Here is a 21,796-nt window from a genome sequence, read left to right as displayed (position 1 = left end):
TGGCCAATGCTCCCTCCCTGCTAGTGCTTTGGTTGGCCATATAATTCACTTGGGGTCCTGGCTCTTACCTGGACTCAACCAGAGAGTTCACCACATTGCACCCTTGCTAGTTGGATTGCTTGAAGATACTAATCTCTCTACCATTCATTCAAGTGGTACTGATCACACTCTGTGAGATGGCTTAGATGCTTCTAAGATTAAAACCTGGCATATCTGGGAGGCTACTCGAGATCTTAGGCCTGTAGTGCCTTGGTACAAAGCAGTTTGACATCGCTTTCAGATTAACAGGTATGCTCATTTTCACTGGCTGACTTGTTTGGACCGAATTAGCACCTTAGTCAGGCTCCATAGATTTGGCAACTCTAATTCTCAAAAATGCTTTCTGTGTATCCTTGGCTGAGAGACCACAACACACCTTTTCTTACATTGCAATTACAACAAGTGGATTCTACTTCAACTTTTTGACACTATTGGCATCTCCACTATGCATGAATCATGGAACCACTTCTTGGTTAGTCTGATCGACTTGGAGGATAAACCTAAGGGAATCATTGCTCTTTGTTATGCACAGGTGTTTTGCTACTATTTGTGGCGAGAGAGAAATGCTAGAGCCCACGACAGAGATATTTTTGGTCCTTCGAAGCTCCTATAAGGAATTGTTCTTGATATCAAAGCTAGGCTTGGTACTTCTAAGTGGTTTAATTCATTTATTTGTAATAGGCCAGATTTAGACAAGCTTTGTTTTTGATTTTCCTTTCTGCTTTCTATTTTCTTTCTCTAATTTTTCTCTGAGATTGGTTAAAGATAGCATTATCTATGGCATGTCATAGATCATAGGGTGAATCCCTTGTATATTCTCTTTTTCTCTATCTATAAAATCAATTTAGCAACAAAAAAAACTCATAGTTGGACTTTGGGTTGGGTCGGCCGGTCCGCCTTTTGGTGTGCACCAGTCGTCTTGTCCCTTCTGCCAATGATACGCTCCTGTCCTTAATTGGCCGGGTCATACCTCCGACGCTATTACTTTAAAGAAATTAGAGTGCTCAAAGCAAGCCTATGCTCTGTATACATTAGCATGGGATAACATCATAGGATTTGATTTATATTACATTGGCCTTCAGGATCGGAGTAATGATTAACAGGGACAGTCGGGGGCATTCGTAATTCATAGTCAAAGGTGAAATTCTTGGATTAATGAAAGATGAACAACTGCGAAAGCATTTGCCAATGATGTTTTCATTAATCAAGAAAGAAAGTTGGGGGCTCTAAGACGATCAGATACCGTCCTAGTCTGAACCATAAACGATGCCGACCAGGGATCAGTGGATGTTGCTTTTAGGACTTCACTAGCACCTTAGGAGAAATCAAAGCTCTTGTGTTCCGGGGGAGTATGGTTGCAAGGATGAAACTTAAAGGAATTGATAAAAGGGCACCATCAGGAGTGGATCCCGCGGCTTAATTTGACTCAACACAGGAAACTTACCAGGTCCAGACATAGTAAGGATTGACCGAATGAGAGCTATTTCTTGATTCTATGGGTGGTGGTGTATGGTTGTTCTTAGTCAATGGAGTGATTTGTCTGGTTAATTCCGTTAATGAATCAGACCTCATCCTGCTAACTAGCTATATGGAGGTACACCTTCATAGCCAGCTTCTTAGAGGGACTATGGCCTTTTAGACCATGGAAGTTTGAGGCAATAATAGGTCTGTGATGCCCTTAGATGTTCTGGGCTGCACGCGCGCTACACTGATATATTCAATGAGTCTATAGCCTTAGCGGACAGGCCCGGGAAATCTTTGAAATTTCATCGTGATGGGGATAGATCATTGCAATTGTTAGTCTTAAATGAGGAATTCCTAGTAAGCGCGAGTCATCAGCTCGCGTTAACTACGTCCCTGCCCTTTATACATACCGCCCGTCGCTCTTACCGATTGAATGGTTCGGTGAAGTGTTCGGATTTTGGCGACGTGTGCGGTTTGCTGCTCGCGACGTCGAAAGAAGCCCACTGAACCTTATCATTTAGGGGAAGGAGAAGTCGTAACAAGGATTCTGTAGGTGAACCTGTAGAAGGATCATTGTCAAATCCTGCGATAGCAGTATGAACCGCTGCTAACACGTAAACACATTGGGCAAGCATCGGTGGGCTTCGGTCTGCCGTTTACAAACCTTTGGTAGGTGGACCCTCTTTGGTGGCCATCGGCCTACGAATGATCCGGGCGTAAAATGCACCAAGGAAGTCAAAACTGAATTGTATGTTCGCACCCCGTTAGTGGCGGCGACGTCATTCCAAAACACTATGACTCTTGACAATGTATATCTCAGCTCTCGCATCGATGAAGAAAGTAGTGAAATGCGATACTTGGTGTGAATTGCAGAATCCCGTGAACCATCGAGTCTTTGAAAGCAAGTTGTACCCACAGCCAATAGGCCGAGGGCACGTCTGCCTGGGTGTCACACATTTTCTTGCCCTCAAACACTCACTCTTTGATGATGGGTGTTGGTTTTTGGGCGGAAATTGGCCTCCCGTGGCGTGTTGTGTGGTTGGCGCAAAAGCGAGTCTCCCGCGATGGACGTCGTGACATCGGTGGTTATAAAAGACCCTCTTGTCTTGTCAGACATAATCGTGTCATCTAAGGAGCTCGGGGACCCTGAGGCGCTACAAAATTTGTTCGCCTTAATTGTGACCCCTGGTCAGGCGGGACTACCCGCTGAGTTTAAGCATATCAATAAGCGGAGGAAAATAAACTTACAAGGAATCCCCTAGTTACGGTGAGCGAACCGGGAATATCCCAGCTTGAAAATTGGGCAGCTCTGTCATCTGAATTGTAGTCTAGAGAAGCGTGTTCAGCGACGGACCGGGCCCAAGTCCCCTAGAAGGGCTCGTCAGAGAGGGTGAGAGCCACGTCATGCCCGGACCCTATTGCACCACGAGGCGCTGTTTACGAGTCGGGTTGTTTGGGAATGCAGCCCCAATCGGGCGGTAAATTCCATCCAAGGCTAAATACAGGCGAGAGACCGATAACAAACAAGTACCGTGAAGGAAAGATGAAAAAGGACTTCCAAAAGAGAGTCAAAGAGTGCTTGAAATGGTGAGAGGGGAAGCGGATGGGGATCGGTGATGCACCATGGTCGGATGTGGAACAGTGTCAAGCCGGTCCGCCGATCGGCTCGGGGTGTGGAAATGTGCGGATTGGCATGACGGCCAAAGCTCGGGATTTAGAAATGTTTATGGAGATGTCGTTTTGTTGATTGTGGTGGCAACACGCGCCTCATGGCATACCTCGGCATCTGCGTGCTCCTGGCACAGGCCTGCGGGTGCCCCATTCGGCCCGTCTTAAAACACAGACCAAGGAATCTGACATGTGTGTGAGTCAACGGGTAAGTAAACCCGTAAGGCGCAAGGAAGCTAATTGGCGGGATCTCCATATGGGGTGCACCACTGAACGACCTTGATCTTCTGAGAAGGGTTCGAGTGTGAGTATTCCTATCGGGACCCGAAAGATGGTGAACTATCCCTGAGTGGGAAGAAGCCAGAGGAAACTCTGGTGGAGGCCCATAGCGATACTGACGTGCAAATTGTTCGTCTAACTTGGGTAGAGGGGCGAAAGACTAATCGAACCGTCTAGTAGTTGGTTCTCTCCGAAGTTTCCCTCAGGATAGCTGCAGCCCAGGTCTGAGTTCTATCGGGTAAAGCCAATGATTAGAGGCATCGGGGGCGCAACGCCCTCGACCTATTCTCAAACTTCAAATAGGTAGGATGGCACGGCTGCTTTATTGAGTCGTGCCACAAAATCGAGAGCTCTAACTGGGCCATTTTTGGTAAGCAGAACTGGCGATGTGGGATGAACCGGAAGCCGGGTTACGGGGCCCAACTACGTACTAACCTAGAACCTACAAAGGGTGTTGGTCGATTAAGACAATCGGATGGTGGTCATGGAAGTCGAAATCCGGTAAGGAATGTGTAACAACTCACCTGCCGAATCAACTAGTCCCTAAAATGGATGGCGCTTAAGCGCGCGACCTATACCCGGCCGTCGAGGAAAGTGCCAGTCCCCGATGAGTAGGATGGCGCTGCGGTCGTTGCGAAACCATGGGCACAAGCCCAACGGAGCGGCCATTGGTGCGGATCTTGGTAGTAGTAGAAAATATTCAAATGAGAAGTTTGAAGGCCGAAGAGGGGAAAGGTTCCATGTAAACGACACTTGCACATGGGTTAGTCGATCCTATGAGATGGGGGAAGCTTGTCAGATAGCGCGTTTTGCATAAACTTTGATAGGGAATCAGGTTAAAATTCCTGAATCGGGATGGCGGCTAACGGCAACGTTAGAGAGTCTGGAGACGTCGGTGGGGGCCTCGGGAAGAGTTAACTTTTTCTGTTTAATAGCCTTCCCACCTTGGAAACGGCTTAGCCGGAGGTAGGGTCCAGTGGCTGGTAGAGCACCGCACGTCGTGCGGTGTCCGGTGCGCCCCTGACGGCCTTTGAAAATCCAGAGGACCGAGTGCCTCCCACGTCCGGTCGTACTCATAACCGCATCAGGTCTCCAAGGTGAACAGCTTCTGTTCGATGGAACAATGTAGGCAAGGGAAGTCGGAAAAATGGATCCGTAACTTCGGGAAAAGGATTGGCTCTGAGGGCTGGGCAGGGGGGTCCCAGTCCCGAACCCGTCAGCTGTCGGTGGACTGCTTGAGCTGCTCACGCGGCGAGAGCGGATTGTCGCGTGCCGTCCGGGGGACGGACTGGGAACGGCTCCTTCAGGGGCCTTCCCCGGGCGTTGAACAGTTCACTAAGAACTGGTACGGATAAGGGGAATCCGACTGTTTAATTAAAACAAAGCATTGCCATGGTCCCTGCGGATGCTAACACAATATGATTTCTGCCTAGTGCTCTAAATGTCAAAGTGAAGAAATTCAACCAAGCGCGGGTAAACGGCGAGAGTAACTATGACTCTCTTAAGGTAGCCAAATGCCTCGTCATCTAATTAATGATGCGCATGAATGGATTAAAGAGATTCTCAATGTATCCAATCCCTCATCATCTTCATTATCAGAATTCCCCATTAAGGCCTTCTCTAAGCCATCGGACCTTAAAAAAGGATCGAGCTTAGAATTAACCACAGTATCAACCATTTCCACCTTAAAACACTCCTCATTTTCTGTAGGGAATTTCATGGAATTGAACATATTAAAAGTCACATCATGATCCATCACTCGCATGGTAAGCTCACCTTTCTACACATCTATCAAGGTTCGGTCAGTCACCAAGAAAGGTCTTCCCAAGATTATGGGAATCTTTTTATCCTCCTCGAAATCAAGAATTACAAAATTAGTAGGGAAAATGAGTTTATCCACCTTGACCAATACATAATCCACAATACCTCGCGGATATGTAATAGAACGATTGGCCAACTGCAAAGTCATGTATGTAGGCTTTGGATCAGGCAAGTCGCATAGACATTTATCAAATGATACATCTTCAATGGTGCAATGAATAATGAAGCTTCCAGGATCTTTAAGCTTCAGAGGCAATTTCGGTTGCAGCACAGCACTGCATTCCTCCGTGAGAGCAACGGTCTCTAAGTTATCAAGCTTCACCTTCCTAGAGAGAATACCTTTCATAAAGTTCGCGTAACTAGGCATTTGCTCAAGAGCTTCAGCGAAAGGTATGTTGATGTGAAGTTTCTTGAACACCTCTAGAAACTTTGCAAACTGCTTATCCAGTTATTTCTTTTACAGCCTCTTAGGAAAATGAGGTGGAGGATAGATCTGTTTCTCCCCTGTATTACCCTCAGGAGGAGTGTGCTTAACAGTTGTCTTCCTTGGTTCCACTTTGGCTTCCTTCTGCTATTCTTCTTCATCAGCCTCCACTTCAGTACTTGGAGTTTTAGCTACTTCAAGATTTACAATCTTACCAGACCTCAATATAATTGCCTTAACATGCTCCTGAGCTTCCTTCTTGCCTGGCACTTCAGTATCATTTGGAGGCGCGCTAGGTTGGCGATTAAGTAAGCCATTCACAATTTGCCCAATTTCATTTTCCAAGGTCTTGATAGAGATAGGTTGGCTCTTGCACATGAGTCTCAACTCCTCCAATTCAGGTTTTTTGTTAGCTTGGGGTAGTTTTTGAAGTTGAAGTTGTTGTTTCGGGGCATATTACGGTTGTTGAAAACCGGGAGGGTTATATTTCTTTACAATATATGGAAGATAAGATTGTTGCACCGTATTCTGACTGTTGCTCCAACTGAAGTTATGATGATTGTGGTTGTTCGAATGAAAAGTGGATGGATCTTGTTGTTGTGACCTCTGAAAGTTGCTCACAAATTGACCTGATTCGCTAGAAATAGCACACTGCTCAGTTTCATGTGCTCCCTCACAAAGTTCACAAGCACTAGTAATCTGATTAACCCTATAATTGGTCAAAGAGTCCACTTTCATCGTCAAAGCTTGTAGTTGAGCATCTATAGTAGTAGCTTGATCCACTTCCAGAATTCCTGCTACCTTCCCTTGTAACATTCTTTGCGTAGGATTCTAGTATTTATTAGCTGCCATTAGCTCAATCAACTCATAAGCTTCATTGTAGCTTTTAGCCCATAAGGCTTTACCAGATGCTGCATCAAGCATAGGTCTAGAATGTGCACCTAGACCATTGTAAAAACAGTTTATGATCATCCAATCAGGCATGCCGTGGTGTGGGCACTTCCTTAGCATCTCCTTATAATAATCCCAAGCCCCACACAGAGATTCACCAGTTTGCTGAGCAAACTGAGTAAGAGCATTCCTGATTGCAGCAGTCTTCACCATAGGAAAGAATTTAGTGAGAAACTTTTGAGCATGGTCCTCCTATTTGGTGATGGACCCCGGTGGTAGAGAATGTAACCAACACTTCGCTTTGTCCCTCAAAGAGAATGGGAATACTCGCAGCTTAATGGCATCTTCAGACACACAGTTGAACTTGAAAGTGTCACAGATCTCGATAAAATCCCTGATGTGCATGTTTGGGTCTTCAATAGGATTACCCCCAAATTAAACTAAGTTCTGTATTATCTGAATCGTGCTCGACTTGATCTTAAAAGTGTTAGCCTTGATGGCTGGCCTGATGATACTTGACTGAATGTCATTGATCTTCGGCTTAGAAAAGTCCATCAAAGTCTTAGAATTATCTTCTTGCTCCTCCATCTCTAATTAAGGTGGTTCTTCAAATTTCTCTTCTTCAGCTACTTTTTCTTCATCCTAAAAATCTTCCCTATGTTCAACTACTACTTCTTCCTCGTCTTTTTCCAGAATTCTCCTACGAACTCGTGAACGCGTTTGCATAAACGATCGCTAGATTACCTGAAAGACAATAAGAAAGAAAAAGTATGTGAGTAACAATGTCTGATTCAATGAACTTTAACGATCACTGATGATAAACACACAAAATATTAGTTAACACTGCAGTCCCCGGCAGCGGCGCTAAAAACTTGTTAGGGCAAAACACGCGCTAATAATTCACGCAAGTATACGTGTTCGCAAGTATTATAGAATCTTTTCTAGTTCGTTCCCACATAGACTGAATTGGTTAACTTATGTAATTTATGCACCTATGCATCAATGATATGGCTATTATCCAATGCTAAGACGATAACAATTTTGGGTCGTTTATACTAGGAATTATACTAATGATTATACTAAGAGAGTAAAGATTATTGTGAATTATATAAGACAAACATGGGATTCCAACTTCATTAAATACTTCATTCAATAGTCTTATTATTCTTAACCTTAGAATGCAATGGTGACGACACTAATCAGATAACACGGAACCGCTAATCACTAACTGTCGTTGCACGAAGAACATACTAACAGACTTCCACAAAAGAGATAGAAGCTGAATAGACACCAATGACATTGAGACCCTACATGTCTGTAGAATTTGAAAACATATAGGTTTGAAGCACAAGTTATCTATCATGATTACACAGGGAAAGTAAGATGGGTAAAATTACCTACGAATCATGCATAACAATAACACATGAACCTATGCTAGCATGGCTTCATTAAGAATTAACACACTATCTTACAAGTTCGCGACTCTTATAAGACGAATAAGCACAACCAATACTAGGCTATCATACAATCAACACACACTAAGGCATACAAATAATTTAAATAAAGAAATCCATAAATAAATCCACTAGAACCCCACGATGACGATTAGCCTATAATCGGACTCATCATCAACGTGGGTTCCGATGAAAGCATGGTATAATAAACATAGTCTTTATAACGAATTAATAAAACCAAGTATGAAACAAGAGTAAGGTTCACAAAATAAGAAAACTAGCATCCAAGTTACAACTTAGAACAAAGATTTACAAGTAAAAATAAGATCTTCTTCGTCTTCGTTGAATCCTTTCTAAAACAGTCTTCTTACTGATCTCCTTACACTCGGGTACGTCTCTCTATTAAAAATGATCTTATTTAAATATATATAGCAGCCCTAAACAATTTGGAAGTCTTCCCTTTTAGAATTAAAGTAGAACAGGATTCTTAAATTCGGCACCGGTGCGGCCGCGCGTTATCACAGTGTGGGCGCGCTATCACAGCGCGGGCGCGCTATCACAGGGCGGGCGCGCTGTCTTTCTAAAACCCCGGTGCGGCCGCGCGCTATCAGAGGGCGAGCGCGCCGTCCTTCTGGGAAAAACTCAGATTTTATCCTTTTCCTATAGGTGAAGGGGTCGTGAACTTTGCTGAGTGCTATCTCTTTGTTTGTTCAAAAGATTAGTCCCTAGTTCTTGGAATTTATTCTTTGTAGGCCGTTGTTGGGGAAGCCTAAAGCTTAACGTGTTCCTTGGTCGTGATTTCCCTATATAGAGAATGAGGTGGTATTTGCCCATGGATAGCCGGATGGTGAAACCAAACGTGTTTGCTTCATTTTACAGAATAGATAGATTCGTCTCGGTTCTGAACAAACATGGCTAGTTAGGCGGGGCTAGTGTTATGATGCAACTATTCGGGCCTCAGTATGCCAAGCTTGAAGCATCTCGGTGACCTTCGACTACTGGTGGCTAAATGGTGCAGTTGAAAGGGTCGTGAACTTTGCTGAGTGCTATCTCTTTTTTTGTTCGGAGTAGGCGGCCTTAGTTCTTGGAAGTAAATGGTTTACTTTGTGATACGCGCTTAGTGGTTCATGTTTCCTTCATTTGTTATGGTCAAGTCCTTTCTAGACTTTGGGTCCTTTGGGATTGTACCTAATGGGTGTTGCAGGCATTTTGTACGTGTAGCACATGAGTGGTGGTTGGTTTGTTCCGATCGGTTGGTTCCCTGCCTTGGCAGCGACAATCGCTTGTTCAAACTACTTCAATTCTGCCCGAGTGCTAAATATTTAGCTTTGGGTTGGCTTGGCCCCCTGTGCAGCATACCTATTTTACAGAATTCTCAAGTCTCATAGTCACACCTCTATCTCGGTCTAATTGTTTGGTGCGAGGTAGACCTCGAAGCTCACCAGGATGCCTGTCCTTGCTTTGCCATTTAAGCTAGCAGGCACCGGATACCCATGTGTCATTCAAAGTCTTATATGTGGAAATATGTTCGACTTGGGGTATTTGCCCCTTTTATGCCTGAAATTATTGTCCCGTACGGAAGCCTGTCGTGCCTTGCATTGACTAAAGAATGGTATTTATCCTTTGCTCATGTGGAGCCAACAGCAAAGAGGAATGTTACCTGGTTGATCCTTCCTGTAGTCATATGCTTGTCTCAAAGATTAAGCCATGCATGTGTAAGTCTGAACTAATTCAGACTGTGAAACTGCGAATGGCTCATTAAATCATTTATAGTTTGTTTGATGGTATCTGCTACTCGGAAAACCGTAGTAATTCTAGAGCTAATATGTTCAACAAACCCCGACTTCTAGAAGGGATGCATTTATTAGATAAAAGGTCGACGTGGGCTCTGCTCGTCGCTTCGATGATTCATGATAACTCGACGGATCGCACGGCCCTCATGCCGGCGATGCATCATTCAAATTTCTTCCCTATCAACATTCGATGGTAGGATAGTGGCCTACTACGGTGGTGACGGGTGATGGAGAATTAGGGTTCGATTCTGAAGAGGGAGCCTGAGAAACGGCTACCACATCCAAGGAAGGCAGCAGGCGCGCAAATTACCAATCCTGACACGGGGAGGTAGTGACAATAAATAATAATAACGGGCTCTTTGAGTCTGGTAATTGGAATGAGTACAATCTAAATCCCTTAACGAGGATCCATTGGAGGGAAAGTCTGGTGCCAGCTGATACAGTAATTCCAGCTCCAATAGCATATATTTAAGTTATTGCAGTTAAAAAGTTTGTAGTTTCATTTAGCAAAAAAAAAAAAAGTTTGTAGTTTCATTTGGGTGCCAGTGGAAGATAAGCTTGGTAATTCTGAATTGGTGAAAGTTTCTATTGTTTACCCTCAGCTACCTTATTCTTGCAGCTCATGTAAAGCATTTGGTCATTCTTTCTCCAGATGTGCTAACAATCCCAATGACAAAGCCTACTCCCAGGAACAGACCCTCTGGTGTCACTCAAGCAAAGACTAAAGTCCCTAGGCAAGTAGTCAATACTAAGGGCAAGGAACCTGTCTTAAATGACCACAATGAAAAAAATGAGCAAAGTGACCAAATTGTAAACCCTGTTGAGCACCGAGTTGGTGAATTTAATCCTATGATTGTTGATGAATTTTTGGGCTGTGATGTTGTTCTTGATGATGATCAGAATATTGAAGATGTTCTTAATGGTGATGATCTTGAAACCTTTGAGACTGAATTGATCAATACAGCGGATGAGCCTGTTGCAGATGCTCAAGTTACTGATATTGTTGAAACTGAAATTACTACTGATGGCAATGTGGTGACTGAATTGGTTGGTGATGTTGAACCTAGCAAAGCTGGAGATGATTCTACTAAATCCTATTGCATACCTATTGTTGGTAGCACAACTATGTATTTTGGAATTATTGAGGAGCTGTGCACAAACTCTGAGTTGCACAAATCACCTGTCAACAACCAGAAAAGAAGAACAGGATGAAGCCAGGATGTAGTGTTAGCTCATGTGGTCCCTATTGCTTCTCAAAAAATTAACACTACACCTACTCGAGCTGTGGTGATTGCTCTTAGTGCCTCAGCCCCTTTGCCACCAAAATCAAAAGCCATTGTTGATGATGAAGGGTTTACTCAGGTAACCTACAGAAAACGTCCTATACAGAGTCCAAGGCATAGCCCCGGACAAGGTAACAAACTGGCTTCTAAGCCAACAATTCTCAAACGTTTACAATGAGGTTTGCCTCATGGAACGTATGGTGCATCAACAAGGGCCCCCATAAAAAAGAAGTGCAGAATTTTATTTCTTCTCATAAACTGGATTTTATGGGTATTTTAGAAACTAAAGTCAAGCTACCTAATGCTATAGGCATTTCGAAGAAAATGAACAAAAATTGGGAATTGATATTTAACTATGAGTATCATCACAATGGAAGAATCTGGGTGGGTTGGGACCCTAATGTTTAGGAGCTTTCTGTGCACTCAAAATCTGGTCAACATATCTCTTGTTATGTTAAGTTTATTGAGAAAGATTTGAGCATGATTGTCACCTTTATTTATGCATTTAATGATGCTATTGATCGAGTCTCTTTATGAGACCACATGTTGTCTTTTAGTACTACCTCAATGCCTTGGAATTTAATTGGAGATTTTAATTGTATAACTAGTCTTAGTGAAGTTTATGGTGGGAGAGAACGTTGAACTCCAGACTTGCAGACCTTCAAAGATTGTCTTTTTGATAGTGGTATGTCCTCAATGTGTACTGTTGGGGATAGATTTACTTGGTTTAACAAAAGATCCCTGACCTTGTTCATAAATGATTGGATCGAATGGTGGAAAATTCTAACTGGTTAAATACCTTTTCTGAAGGTAGTGTTGAGGTTAAGAACAGGGGTCTAATGGATCATAATCCATTGCTTTTTGAGGAGTCAATGCAGCTTCAAAAATATGGTAAATACTTTCAATTCTTCAACTACATGATCGAGATCCTAGGGTTTTTAGACTTAGTGTCTTCATCTTGGTCCTTACATTATGAGGGTACTCCTATGGCTCAATTTAGTGCTAAGCTCAAGCACACCAAGCTTTTGCTAAAACAGCTCAACAGAGATCATGGCAACATTCAATCTAATGTGATTGTGGCTCGTAATGCTCTTGCAGATTTTCAAGTTTCTTCAAGTTCTTCTTCTGATTCTGGGGTTTTAGATGAAGAAAAATCCTCATTGCTAATCTTAATAATGTTTTGCTTCAAGAAGAATCTTTCTTGCTTCAAAAAGCTAGAGTGAAATGGTTACATCTTGGGGATAAGAACAACTGGTTTTTTCACCAGCAATGCAAAGTTAACTGGAACAGAAACAAGGTCCTTGCCCTTGTTGATGGTGAGGGTAATATTGTGCATGGCCAAAACAAATGTGCTCAGGTTGCGGTTCACTATTTTTCTCAGTTGCTTGGTAGTCCCTGTCAACAAGAATCTTTGGACCTCTCTTTGGTTAATTGCAAGGAGTTAAGTGAAGAACAATCTCTTGTTTTAACAGCTCCAATTACTGATCTTTTGATTTATGATACGATCAAAAGAATGAAAAGGAACAAGGAACCAGGGCCTGATGGTGTCAATGTGGAGTTCTTTATTGCTACTTGGCATATTATAGGCACTAGCTTCTGTGATGCAGTCAAATTCTTTTTTGCCTCAGGGTCAATGCACTCTGGTATTAACTCGACTTTCATCTCCTTAATTCCTAAAACAGTGGCCCCAACTCGAATGAATGATTTCAGACCCATTTCTTTAAGCTCTGTGTTGTACAAATGTATTTCTAAGATCATTACCATGCGTTTTAAGAGCATCATGCCCTCAGTTGTTGATATAGCTCAATCTACATTTATCCCGGGTCGTTCAATTTCTGACAATGTGTTGTTAGCTCAAGAATTATTTAGAGGCTATGACAGAGAAACTGGTTCACCCAAGTGTGCACTCAAGATTGATCTCCATAAAGCATTCGACTCTCTTAGCTGGGATTTTATTCTGGCAGTTCTTCACAAGATGAGATTTCCTACTATGATGATTACTTGGATAAAATCTTGCATTTGCACGACTAAGTTCTCTGTGAAATTAAATGGGATTATTCATGGCTATTTTGGAGGAACTAAAGGTTTAAGACAAGGTGACCCTATGTCACCTTATATTTTTGCTCTCTGCATGAATATTCTGTCTTGAATTCTCAATGACAATCCTTCTCATTTCAAGTTCCACTGGTATTGCAAGGATCTCAAGATCAATCATTTGTTTTTTGCTGATGATGTTCTTTTTTTCTCCCATGGTTCCAGGCCTTCTGTTGAGCATATTATGACTTCTATTACCACCTTTTCCATGTGGAGTAGTTTGGTTCCTAGCATAACAAAGAGCACCGGTTTTGTTTGCAACTGTGATAGCAATTTCCTGGATTGGTTTGACACCTTGGGCATCCCGAGAGGTACTCTTCTAGTCAAATTTCTTGGAGTACCTTTAATATCTTCTCAACTATGTGTAAATGATTGTATGCCCTTAATTGATAAAATCATTTCTCGTATGCACTCTTGGTCTACTCTCTTATTGTCCATGGCAGGAAGAGTTCTTTTAACCAAATCTATTCTGAATGCTATTGAATTATTTTGGTGTAGCACTTTTTGTTGCCAGCTCTTGTTCATGCAACTATCCAGTCATTATTGACTCGTTTTCTGTGGAAAGGTAACATAAACCACAAAGGTGGGGCAAAAATTGCCTGGAGTGTGGTTTGTCTTCCAAAGGAGGAAGGGGGACTTGGTCTAAAAAACATGATCGAATGGAATAAAGCTCAACTCATTGGTCATTTGCTTCGAGTGGTGACTAAATCAAGCAGCCTTGGGCCTCGCTGGGTTAATGAAACCGTCCTAAAGCACAAACACTTCTGGACTATTAGTATTACTACAGACTGTTCATAGATTTGGAGAAAGGTTTTAAAACTTCACAGAATTGCTCTCCAATTCTTTTCTTACTTTGTTGGCACAAGTGACACTATTTCCCTATGGTTTGATCCGTGGTGGGGAGGAACTTGTTTGGCCAGTTTACATTCTTCTCCTATCATAAATCAATGTGGCTTTCATGCTAATGATATGGTGAGTAAAATCATTTCTTCAGGGTCTTGATGCCTCCCGGTGCCAAATAACAGACATCATCACCTTGATCCCATTCTTTAGCATTGGCTCCATGCTTTCGACTTTCCAGCTATTAACACGAGTGGTGTTGATACTATTCTTTGGGATGGAATGGTTGCAACAAAGATTAAAACTTGGAATATATGGAACTCAATCAGAAATAGAGGAGATCTGGTTGATTGGCATAATGCAGTTTGGCACAAGCTTCGAATCAATAGGTATGCCCACCATGAATTGGTTCTTTGTCATGGTCGACTCAACACCTTATCTAGATTGCATAGATTTAGCATTTCAGATTCTCAGCAGTGTTTCCTATGTATCGTAGGAAGGGAAACATACTCTCACTTATTTGTTCATTACACGTATAGTCGTTGGATTTTGGTAAGACTTTTGGCTCTTGTCGATCTCTCGGTTGTGGGTGACATTTGGATAACCTTATTTCACCATCTGTCAAACATTGAGGATAAGCTTAAGGGCGTGTTTGGCCTTTGTCTTATGCAGATTTTTTGTTACCATCTCTAGAGGGAGCGTAATGCTCGTGCTCACAACTCAGGCATCCTTGGCCCCTCAAAGCTAATGCAGTGCATAACTAGGGACTTTGTGGCAAGGTTGCATAGTTTGACTTGGTTCTCTAAACTAGTTTGTAATAGGCCTGATTTAATTACTTGTATTTCCCTATTTTTAGTATTTAGTTGCTTTGTCTTAGCTGTTATAGTTTGGCTTTCTATCTCCAATCTTATTCTGAGATTGGTTATATATAGCGCCCTCTCTATGGCCTGTCATAGAGCTTTGGGTTGATCCATGTTTCTTTGTCTATATATACTAAATTTAGCCAAAAAAAAAGTTCGTAGTTAGTTGTGCTAGTCATGTTTTCTAGAGTAAGAAGCTCCTCCTTCTCTCTAGAATTTTAATTTCCCACCAAGCTATTACACAGATCTAATATCCAATACAAGCTATTATCCAGCAGTCCTTCCTTCTCTTTCTTCAACCTAAATTTTCTTCCAACCTTCATCCCAGTTCCTTTATTCACTCACTCTATACACGCTCTATACTTTCTGCTTCCCCTCCTTATTACCTTCATTTCAACACCCATATTTCATATCTTCTTGATTCTCCATGGGGTCCCGGTATTCTGAAAATTATGGTAGCATGAACTTGGAAGAATTCTCTAATTTCTTTGGCCATAACTATGTGGCTCCTCCATTGTTAGCCTTACCAACAGTTGACCATCAATTCTTGGCTGAAGCTGCTCAAAATAGTGAATGATGTCCTACTACATCCCAAAGAATCTATGAGGAAACAAGACTAATCCTGGATGGTGGTTCCACCAGGAGTGATTCTGGTCCCAGCAAAGATAATTCTCCTAAGGGTTCTACAAAATCCTCTACTTCTGTAGCAACAAAATACAAAGGTAATACACCTACTAGCCCCCCTGTTCTTGAGGATTTACATGATAATATCTTTGTGCATAATGGTATAATTACGGTCTATGTCCCAAAAGAAACTGTGGTTGAATCTAGTGCCCACACAGAACCTGTATCAAATAATGATGCTAATACTCAAAACCCGAAAACTTGGAGTTCTATTATCACAAAGACTATACCTTCTAAGGAACCTACAACTAATGCGGATGCAAAATTTTCTTTTAATAAAGATGGTTTGGCTACAATTAGGCCACCTAAACCCTTTTTTGTTAATGCTCGGAAAAATTGGAGTACTAGCATCATAGGGCATTTTATTGGGGGAAGCTTTGACTTCTGTTTTGTTCGTGAGCAAGCTTTCAAATATTGGAAAAATCATGGCTTGAGCAGGGTGTTCTATAGCTCTAAGGGCTATTTTACTTTCAAATTCAATTCTGAGAAAGAAAAGAATGATATTCTTGGCCTTAACTCGGTTGTTATGGGAGGAAGAACTCTTTATTTGTTACCTTGGATGGAAACAAATAAATTTAAGAAGAATGTCATAGAATCGGTTCCTTGTTAGTTAAAGCTTGAGTATGTTCCTCACTCTTATTGGTCTCGGGATGGCCTCACACATATTGTCAAGGCTGTGGGTTTTCCATTAAACAATGAAATAACTACAAAATTTGAGCCTACAAAGTATGCCTCTGTCCTGGTCATGTTATCTTACTCAAGCCCTAGACCAGACTTTATTTGGGTCCCGATTCAAGATGAATATGGTGATGAGGAATTGGTTAAAGTCGGCATCATTTATCCATAGCTCCCTTACTCCTGTAGTCATTGTAAAGCATTTGGGCACTCGTTTTCGAGGTGTGCACATAACCCAAATGCTGTAAAACCGACTCCTAGACCCAGGCCTAGAGGAGCCACACAGGGTACTTCAAAAATGGCAAAGAAGGATCAGACTTTGAGCAAAGCAGGAGTTCTTAACTCTAATGACAAGGATCAAGAGCAATAGGAAGGCTGCAACATTGTATTGAAAAGCAAGGCACATAGTCTAAATTAAGGTGTTAATCCAAAGGTCTTTGGTGAATTCTTAGGCTGTGATTTAGTTCTGGATGGTGACCAAACTTTAGAGGATGTCCAGCAATAGGAAGACAACACAGTGCTTGATAATGTTGATGATTCGGAGGAATTTGATCCGGAAATCGACACAAATATATTGGTAAATTCCGCGGTTCAGTTAGAAGAGCAAATGGAGACGGTTCCTATTGTGGAGTCACGCGTAGCCCCATCGGAGGCAGATCCCAAGATTTCTGTTCCTATTGACACTACTGTTAGCACTATTATTGGCACAGAGGTTGTAAAGTCTCCAGGACAAAAGAGAAGACGGGGTCGTAGTCAAGATGCTCGAGTCTCACAGGCAATAAAGATACTATATGCAGCGCCCTCAGTGCCCATAGCGCCTATAGTGCGTGCATCGCCCACAGTGTCCACAGTGGCTGCAACACCCAAAGGCCAAACCCACCCAGTAGTAATTGATCTCAAAGCCTGCACTTCTGATTTGGTTGATGAGGATGGATTTACCAGAGTTGTGAACATAAAAAGTCCTACACACAAGAAGAGTCCCAAACTGGCTGTTCAGCCTGTGAGCTTAAGATGTTGAAATGAGATTTGCCTCATTGAACGTGAGGGGGCTCAACAAGAGTCTGCATCGAAAGGAACTTCAAAATTTTGTCACCATGAATAAAGTTGGTTTAATGGGTGTTCTTGAAACAAACGTAAAGGCTCATAATGCCTTAGGTATTTCTAAGAAAATAAATAAAAATTGGCATTGGTTAAGAACCACTATAATGGTCGAATCTAGGTTGGCTGGGATCCTGGGGTTTGGCAAGTTTCTCTTCATTCTAGTAATGCTCAATGTATCATGTGCTTTGCTACTTTCCTTGAGAAAAATTTAACAATTCTGGTTTCCTACGTGTATGCTTGACATTAATGATGCTTGTGACAGGGTTCCCTTTTGGAATTATTATACAAATTTGAATCAAAATTCGATGCCTTGGTGCTTGCTAGGTTACTTCAACTGTGTGCTTGACATTGATGAGATTTCTGGAGGGAGGGAGCATTGGACTCCAGACATGCAAATCTTTAAAGATTGTGTTACTGATTTAGGACTGGGGCATGTTCGAACTTTAGGTGAACTCTTCACTTGGACTAATAAACGTTCCCAAGTCCCTATTCTTAAAAGATTGGACCGAATGATTGTAAATGCTTTGTGGTTTAATACTTTCACTGAGGGTAATGTTGTTGTTCACCATCGAGGCATTATGGATCATAATCCTCTCCTTTATGAAGAACCTCTTCAGGTTAAGCACTTTGGTAAACCCTTTCAATTTTTCAACTTTATGCTTGACTTGCCAGGGTTTGCTGCATTGATTTCCAGGGCATGGTCCCTTAATTACCTTGGTAACCCTATGAATTAGTTCAATTTCAAGCTCAAAAATGCTAAAAAAGCTCTTCGGGCTTTTAACAAAGAGCATGGTAATCTCCACAATATTGTGCATACTGTGAGAATGCAGCTTGCTGAGGTCCAAAATGCTTTAGTCCTGAACAAAATTCTTGAGTTGATGCATCAAGAGCAGGCCCTTGTTGAGAAGCTTAATGTGGCTATTCTCCAAGAAGAACATTTTCTACTCCAAAAGTGAAGAGTCAAGTGGATGAACATAGGTGATGGTAATAACTCGGTTTTTCATCAGTAATGTAAGGCTAACTGGACTCACAATAAAGTGCTCAGCTTGGAGAATGAGACTATGGACTTGGTTTATGGGCAACATGAATGTGCTAATGTTGTTGTGTCTTACTATCAAGTCCTATTGGCTAATATTGGGACTCAAGGATCCATTGACCTTAGCTCGGTTACTTGCAACACTGTCACTATTGAGCAATCGAGTTCCTTGGTAGCTCCTGTGACAGATTCTCTGATTCTAAAGACCTTAAAATCCATAAAGCGTAATAAGGCACCGGGTCCTGATGGTGTCAATGTGGAATTCTTTATAGCAACTTGGGAAATCACAGGTCCTAGCTTTTGTGAGGCAGTGAAGTTATTCTTCTCCACAAGCACAATGTCTACGGGTACAAATTCATCCTTTATTTCCCTTATTCCCATGGTTCCCACACCTTCAAAAATGCAATATTTTAGGCCTATTCATTGTGCATTGTTATGTATAAATGCATTTCAAAAATTATTGCTAAAATAGGCTTGCTCCCTGACATTGGTAACATTGCAAAATCAGCTTTTATCCCGGGACGCTCTATTTCTGATAATATCTTGCTTGCACAAGAATTATTTCATGGTTATGATAGAGAGACAGGGGCTTCTAGATGTGCTCTAAAAATTGACTTACACAAGACGTTTGACACCCTGAAATGGGACTTCATTTTGGTAGTTCTTCATAAAATTCGGGTTCCTGATGTTATGATCTCCTGGATCAAAAGCTGTGTTTATTCTCCTAGGTTCTCAATTAAGCTTAATGGGGTCATTCATGGTTTCTTAAAAGGCACAGTGGGCATTCTCCAAGGGGACACTTTGTCTCCATACATTTTTGCTCTTTGCATGAATGTTTTATCTTGTCTTCTAGCCCAGACTCCTTCAGGGTTTCAGCACCACTAGAAGTGCAGAGAGCTCAACATCTTACACTTATTTTTTACGGATGATGTGTTCTTCTTTGCTAAGGGCTCCAAGGACTCAGTCTTGCATATAATGGACAACCTTGCTAAATTTTCAGTGTGAAGTGGTCTTCATCCTACTGTGTATAAGAGTAACAGTTTTCTTGGCAATTGTGACCGTGAGTTCGTTGCTTTGTCTGATGAGACTTATGCTATACTGAGAGGGACTCCACCAGTTAGGTTCCTGGGCGTTCCTTTGATTTATTCCCAACTATGCATAAATGACTACATCCCCCTCATAGAAAGAATCACTTCTAAGCTCAATTCTTGGGAAAATCTGCTTCTTTATCTAGCTGGTAGAGTTTTGCTTATCAAGACCATTGTTCATGCCATCCAAGCTTTATGGAGTAATCATTTCCACATACCCTCGGTAGTGCACCAACATATTCAGTCCATGTTAACTAGATTCCTATGGAAAGGAAATATCAATCATAAGGGTGGAGCCAAGGTAGCTTGGGACGCTTTATGTCTCCCCAAGGATAAGGGGGGCCTGGGTATCAAAAACATGATGCACTGGAATAGAGCTCAAATTATTTATCACTTGCTAAAAATGGTGACAAACTCGAACTCTCTATGGGCTTCTTGGATTAATAGAACAGTGCTCAAGCATAAGCACTTCTGGATCATGGACCTCCCAACAGATTGCTCTTGGATATAGAAGAAGGTTCTCAGATCTAGGAGCTTGGCTCTATAGTTCTTGTCTTACTACATTGTTGATGGTTCATCCATATGTCTTTGGTTTGACCCCTGGTGGCAAAAATGTTGTCTTGCAGCCTCTCATACTTCTCCCATTATTGGCCAATGCTCCCTCCCTACTAGTGCTTTGGTTGGCCATATAATTCACCTGGGGTCCTGGCTCTTACCTAGACTCAACCCGAGAGTTCACCACATTGCAACCTTGCTAGCTAGATTGCTTGAAGATACTAATCTCCCGACCATTCATTCTAGTGGTACTGATCACATTCTGTGGGATGGCTTAGATGCTTCTAAGATTAAAACCTGGCATATCTGGGAGGCTATCCGAGATCTTAGGCCTGTGGTGCCTTGGTACAAAGCAGTTTGACATCGCTTTTAGATTAACAGGTATGCTCATTTTCAGTGGCTGAGTTGTTTGGACCAAATTAGCACATCAGTTAGGCTCCATAGATTTGGCATCTCTAATTCTCAACAATGCTTTCTGTGTATCCTTGGCTGAGAGACCACAACGCACCTTTTCTTACATTGCAATTACAGCAAGTGGATTCTGCTTCGAGTTTTTGACACTATTGGCATCTCCACTATGCTTGAATCCTGGAACCACTTCTTGGTTAGTCTGATCGACTTGGAGGATAAACCTAAGGGAACCATTGCTCTTTGTTATGCACAGGTGTTTTGCTACTATTTGTGGCGAGATAGAAATGCTAGAGCCCACGACAGAGGTGTTTTTGGTCCTTCGAAGCTCCTACAAGGAATTGTTCTTGATATCAAAGATAAGCTTGGTACTTCTAAGTGGTTTAATTCAGTTATTTATAATAGGCCAGATTTAGATAAGCTTTGTTATTGATTTTCCTTTCATCTTTCTATTTTCTTCCTCCAATCTTTCTCTGAGATTGGTTAAAGATAGCATTATCTATGGCATGTCATAGATCATAGGGTGAATCCCTTGTATATTCTCTTTTTCTCTATCTATAAAATCAATTTAGCAACAAAAAAACTCGTAGTTGGACTTTGGGTTGGGTCGGTCGGTCCGCCTTTTGGTGTGCACCGGTCGTCTCGTCCCTTCTGCCAATGATGCGCTCCTATCCTTAATTGGCCGGGTCATACCTCCGACACTGTTACTTTAAAGAAATTAGATTGCTCAAAGCAATCCTACACTCTGTATACATTAGCATGGGATAACATCATAGGATTTCATTTCTATTACGTTGGCCTTTAGGATCGGAGTAATGATTAACAGGGACAGTCGGGGGCATTCGTAATTCATAGTCAGAGGTGAAATTCTTTGATTTATGAAAGACGAACAACTGCGAAAGCATTTGCCAAGGATGTTTTCATTAATCAAGAAAGAAAGTTGGGGGCTCGAAGACGATCAGATACCGTCCTAGTCTCAACCATAAACGATGCCGACCAGGGATCAGTGGATGTTGCTTTTAGGACTCCACTGGAACCTTATGAGAAATCAAAGTTCTTGGGTTCCAGGGGGAGTATAGTTGCAAGGATGAAACTTAAAGGAATTGATAAAAGGGCACCACCAGGAGTGGAGCCTGCGACTTAATTTGACTCAATACGGGGAAACTTACCACGTCCAGACATAGTAAGGATTGACAGAATGAGAGCTCTTTCTTGATTCTATGGGTGGTGGTGTATGGCCGTTCTTAATTGGTGGAGCGATTTGTCTAGTTAATTCCGTTAATGAATGAGACCTCATCCTGCTAACTAGCTATGTGGAGGTACACCTTCACAGCCAGCT

At 42.0% G+C, this 21,796-nt stretch overlaps 2 non-coding genes and 2 pseudogenes across 2 annotated transcripts; 3 read left to right on the top strand and 1 right to left on the bottom strand.

The window, feature by feature from the left end:
• The first annotated feature begins 2,299 nt into the window (after nucleotides 1-2,299).
• LOC141694288 (5.8S ribosomal RNA) lies at nucleotides 2,300-2,455 on the top strand. The gene has a single exon (XR_012563608.1). It is a non-coding gene; the product is annotated as a 5.8S ribosomal RNA (ribosomal RNA).
• Nucleotides 2,456-2,682: 227 nt separating this feature from the next.
• LOC141694507 (28S ribosomal RNA) lies at nucleotides 2,683-5,079 on the top strand (annotated as a pseudogene).
• A 1,598-nt stretch (nucleotides 5,080-6,677) lies between these two features.
• LOC141694775 (small nucleolar RNA R71) lies at nucleotides 6,678-6,784 on the top strand. Its single transcript, XR_012564058.1, has one exon. It is a non-coding gene; the product is annotated as a small nucleolar RNA R71 (small nucleolar RNA).
• A 3,118-nt stretch (nucleotides 6,785-9,902) lies between these two features.
• Nucleotides 9,903-21,796, bottom strand: part of LOC141690444 (uncharacterized) — a 12,435-nt pseudogene continuing 541 nt past the window's right edge.

Source organism: Apium graveolens, chromosome 10, assembly GCF_009905375.1.
Source record: "Apium graveolens cultivar Ventura chromosome 10, ASM990537v1, whole genome shotgun sequence".
NCBI classification, from domain to species: domain Eukaryota; kingdom Viridiplantae; phylum Streptophyta; class Magnoliopsida; order Apiales; family Apiaceae; genus Apium; species Apium graveolens.
The sequence above is the reverse complement of the archived record's forward strand: the minus strand, read 5'-3'. Positions and strand labels throughout refer to the sequence as shown.